Genomic DNA, 5,451 nt, shown 5'->3' on the forward strand with positions numbered 1-5,451 from the left:
ATAAAAGCTTTGGGCATAAGGCTTCATTATGCATAAAGCCTAATGCATAAAAGCTTTTTGCATAAGGCTTCATTATGCATAAAAGCTTAGTGCATAAGGCTTCATTATGCATAAAGCCTAATTCATAAAAGCTTTGTACATAAGGCTTTATGCTTAATCCACCTAAAGCATAAAAGACTTTATGCATTAGGCATGCATGCGTAAACCTTAATGCATAAAGCTATATGCATAATGCTTTTATGCTGCTTAAGCATGCATAAAAGGCTTAAAAAAGAAAAGTACGCATAAAAGCATTATGCACGGTCTCATTATACATAAAAATCATGGTCTCATTATGTATAAAAACCATTATGCATAAAGCCTAATGCATAATGGACTCTATTGTGTATTCTATGCATAATACTCTATGTATAATACTATCGCATAGTCTTATGTGTATAAGAGACTATACAATAGTATTATGCATAAGACTCTTATGTGTAGTCTATGCATAAGAATCTATGCATAATACTATCACATAGTCTTATACATGAGAGTCTATGTATAGTCTTATGATAAGAGACTATGTAATAGTATTATGCATAAGAGTCTATGCACAGAGTAGTCTAAAACCAATAGTGCATAAAATAATTAACGCGATGCTCCCCACAACACCCAAGGGTGCGTCATATGAAAACATGGTGTGTTTAAGGCTTACCCGTAGAGCATTTGCCTACTTGTGGAGAGCTTCTTACTTCTAGGCTTCAACAAATGAGCGACAAAGACAACCTAGAAACAAAGAACCAAAGTAAACAAGAAAACATTAGCTTATGCATATTGTAAATAAAGAACCTAGCTATAGAGTATGCATGCTCCCAAGCCTAAAATAACAAACTCCCAAGCGTATGGGGGTGCAACAATACCATAGCCATGATAAGAAAAGGTGATGAAAAATAAGCTCTCTCACCCACCATGGATAGCTTGGTTGCTTACATGCTTGCAGTGTGGTGCCAAACCTAAAAGGGAAAACTTGTAAAACTTTTAAAATACAAAACTCAAATCTTAAAAAATTCTCTAAAACCTTAAAAAAAACTAACCTTAACACATAGAATACTCTTACCTACTTGCAAGGGAGAGAATGAGGGGAAGAATAAAGGACAAGAGAAGTCTGCAAATAATAATAATAATAATAATAATAATAAATAAAATAAAAAAAATTAAAATCAAAATTAAAACCCAAAATTCAAAATAATCAAAAAAATCTTGAAAATCCTAAAAAACCCTAAGCCTAACACATAGGAAATCCTTATCTACTTAAAATGACATATCTATAGTGGAAAGGTGAGAGAGGATGGGCAAGAGGCGAGAGAGGTAAGAGCTGAGGGAGGGATGAGAAATAGGTGAGAGAGGCAAGAGAGAGAGAGAGAGAGAGAGAGAGAGAGAGAGACAGAGAGAGAGAAAGGTGGGAAAGAATACTCAATTGAAACAAAAAGTAAAGAGGAAATAGTCTTAGGTTTTTATTTTTACACCATTGCCTGACAGTGGTATCAGAGCAGGAGATGATTAAACCTCCAGCATGTCAAGTGTAGGGCGCCTGAAGATGAGCGTGAGGCTGCGATAGGCTTGCTAGCCTCACCAACAAAGGTTTTGAATAGCTTGGCTGCTCTACAAGCATCGTCATCAGTGAAGCTGTGCTACCGCCGCGCAGGAGAGCAGCCCGCAGAGATTCTTCACGTTTTGAGCCAGTAGAGCTTCATGTGGGAGGCGAAGGGCAGAGTTCAAGCGTGGTGGGTGTTGCTGCTCGGTTCGGAGAGCTTGGGGTCCAACCACTCCAAAGGGTGCCGGTTGAAGCAGCCCCAGTCTGGCACTACCACCAGTAAGATGGCCAGCACCAGGACCTCATACACTATAAGCATAAGCTGGAAAGGAGCCCGCTATGTAGCCCACGAAGAAAGCCACCACTGTTGCCGCCATCAAAGCGCACTGCATGATCTGCTCAACCAGCTTCTGCCCCTGCCAATCCATGTCGTAGAGTTTTGCTATTGCATGATTGTCAAGCAAGGTGCATGATATATGTGCTGCGCTCTAATCCTAGATGAGAAGAGGAAATCTATAAAAGTTGTACGTGGAGCGTCTTGATGTTGGGAAGGCCGCTGTTCAATCACATTGCATGAATTCTAGGTGTTGAAGCTTCAGGCCTAAGCATTTGATGTATGCTGCAATCCTATTGTTGGTTTGAATCATGAAAGTGTGATGTGTGTGTGCTTCAAATGCTGAAGATTGAAAAGTAAGAAAGTGCAGTTGTGTGGTTTTAAGACTTTGTAGTTGTTTGCACAACCGAATGCTTGGAAGAGAGCCCCAAAGCTAAAGAAGTATCCATGCTCCTGTACTGCTACAAACTGAATATCAAAGAAAGCTTCTTCACCAAGTTCTTCATCAACAATACTATGGTGGATGGAGGAGCAATGTTCTTCAACAGCACAATCTAATGCTCCCATAAATATGTTTGTCAAGTTTCTTGGTTAAGCTTTTGTTGTGGGAAAGACTAGTTGTTTGGTGGGTCTTGTCTAAAAATTGTGGCCCAACCTTGTTGTCTATACTCACTTGTCTATCCATCCTGATTGTTTGTAGAGAAGAGTACACTACCCTATGTTGTTGTTAAGGGGGGACTCTTACTCATTGTATCAGGTGGTTTTGTCATGTTCACTATCAAAAGTTGTGCATGTTTAGCTTGAGGGGGGATTGTTGGGTATTGTGCAATCTATACATGCATGTAAATGAGTCCTAATTTAGTTGTAGTGTGGGGCTCAAGTTAGGGTTTCCTAATTTTAGGAAAAGCAAGGCTTTCGTGCCTATATATATATAATTATTTCATTAATAGAAAAAGACTCTCACGTTCTTTCATCTCATCATGTCTATTAGAGAGAGGGTCTCCATCTCCATCGCCTAACAATATATACTATTCACTGAAAATAAGTACATTCAATACCATCTTCTTCTGTGTCTTCTATTACCTTTCTTCCTTATCTTCTATTATTTGTGTATCTCTTATCTATATGTATATTATTTTCTAATACGATATTACAAACAATGTTACATTCTCGTGGCTCTTCTTTGTCGATTATTTTTATTTCTATATCAGATACACTAGATGAAGATAACACCTAGTACCCACAACGATTGGAAAAGAAAGTTGGGTTCTTCTATAAAAACGTAAGTATTGAAGATCAAGTTCGAGTGAGTTTACCTCACCATGGAAGGAGAGAGCTTTAGATGCAAGCTTTTCCAATAATTACAAAAGTCAATGAAACCACATATAGCTACTAGGAAAATAAAAATAAAGACGAACATGCCTGTGAATGTCTTTGTCGACTTATTCTCAGATTCAGATGTTCAAATTACAAAGACAATGTTTATATGTAAGTCTCTAGATTTAGAATTCTTAGATCAAGGGTGGAATAAGATAATAGAAATGGTGTGGAATGTCAAGTCAATTGTTTTTGCTTTCTTATGATACTATAGTCATTGCCGCACTATGGTGAGCTGGATGACTTATTCCTTTAGATCGAGACTTAAATTACTTCTATGATATTCCTCTGACACTACTAGTCCATGGGCTCATAGCGACAATAGAAGCGACGCCGCAAAAGCGTCGCTTACGCGACGCTTCGAGCCCTCGCTACAAGCGTCGCTGTTGTACGTAAGCGACGACAATAGCGACTTCTGTAGCGATGCATATGCGTCGCATAAGCGACGTAATTTTAATAAGTGATTTAACGTCGCTTAAGCAATGTTGCATCGCTTAAGCAACGTAATTTTAATAAGTGATTTAACGTCGCTTAAGCGACGTGTATCACTTAAGCGACGATTTCGACATTACGTCGCTTAAGCGATGAAGCGCAATGGAAAAAAACGGACAAATACAAAATTTATATACCGGTTGATTCATTTATATTAAACATAATGTTGTCTACATTTTTCTCATGATCTACCTACTGTTGCTCTCTTTGTCGCTTGCTATCTTGCAATTGTGATTGCACTCCGTGCTGTCATTGTTTTTGCAGAGATTGGTCAGACATCGGTGCATAAACGAACATGAATTCTGGTAAACAACGCTATCTAGCTCTCTTTTATTGTTAATTTTTGAAATTGAAAAACTCTAACTTTAACTATTTTCAAGCCTTACTTTATCTTTAATATTTATAATACATATACATATACATATACATACACATATACAATGTGCATGCACATACATAGTACATACACACATAGTAGTACATACATATGTTTAATGTTATGCATACATAATGCAAGCATGCATGCATTATATATGTATGTAAGTAAGACATTATGTATATATGTATGTATATCACATGTATATATGTATCTACATTGTATGAATCCATGCATGTGTGTATGTATATACATGCATCTATGTATGTATGTACATACATACATGCATCTATGTATGTATGTACATTGTATGTATGCATGCATGCATGCATGCATGCATGTATGTATGTATGTAAGCATCCCTGATGAACAGGAGCGGGAAAGGGGATAGGGCCATCCCGGGGATGGTGGGACAAAGATTGACAGTTCAAAAAACTTTATTTAACTTCAACTATTTTCAAGCTTTACTTTATCTATATAATACATGTACATAAACATATACATATACATATACATATACATACACATATACAATGTGCATGCACATACATAGTACATACACATATAATGGTACATACTTATGTTCTGCATACATAATGCATGCATGCATGCATTATATAAGTATATATATATGCACGGATGTATGTCATATGTAGTACATATGTCATATTATATATATATCTATATAATACATATACATACACACATACAATGTGCATGTACATACATAGTACATACACACATAGTAGTACATACATATATACATGCATCCATGCATTGTATATGTATACATAATGTATGTACATACATAGTACATACATAATGTATGTACATACATAGTACATACACACATAGTAGTACATACATATGTTATGCATACATAATACATGCATGCATGCATTGTATATGTATACATATATGTATGTATGTAAGACATTATGTATGTATGTATCTCATCCGGCATTTGCTCTCATCCGGTATCCCGTACTCTCTTATTTCCATACGGAATCTGACTGGTTTTTCGTATGACTTGCGGAAGGTTCCTGTCCCGCATTCTTCCGTACTGTATGCGGAAGGTTTCCGTCCCGCACTCTTCTGGATCTCCTCTGTACCCGTTTCTCTGCCTTCCAAAACTCCATTCCGGTCTGCATTCCGATTCATATAGATATTCCGGCTCCTTCCGGATCCGCATTCCGGACTGTATTTTCCTTCAAAATGAAGACTAGAAGCAAACGGTGGCGTACTTCTATTACGCCCCAGACATGTTAGTAATTGACTCAAAATATATTATTTTAC

At 37.1% G+C, this 5,451-nt stretch overlaps 1 pseudogene; it reads right to left on the minus strand.

Annotated features, from left to right (window-relative positions):
• Window positions 1–1,757: 1,757 nt before the first annotated feature.
• On the minus strand, window positions 1,758–2,004 carry LOC147626546 (signal peptidase complex subunit 1-like; annotated as a pseudogene).
• Between the last annotated feature and the right edge of the window lie 3,447 nt (window positions 2,005–5,451).

The sequence above is a fragment of the Cibotium barometz genome, chromosome 22, assembly GCF_041138505.1.
Source record: "Cibotium barometz isolate CiBa-2024 chromosome 22, ASM4113850v1, whole genome shotgun sequence".
Lineage (NCBI taxonomy): Eukaryota > Viridiplantae > Streptophyta > Polypodiopsida > Cyatheales > Cibotiaceae > Cibotium > Cibotium barometz.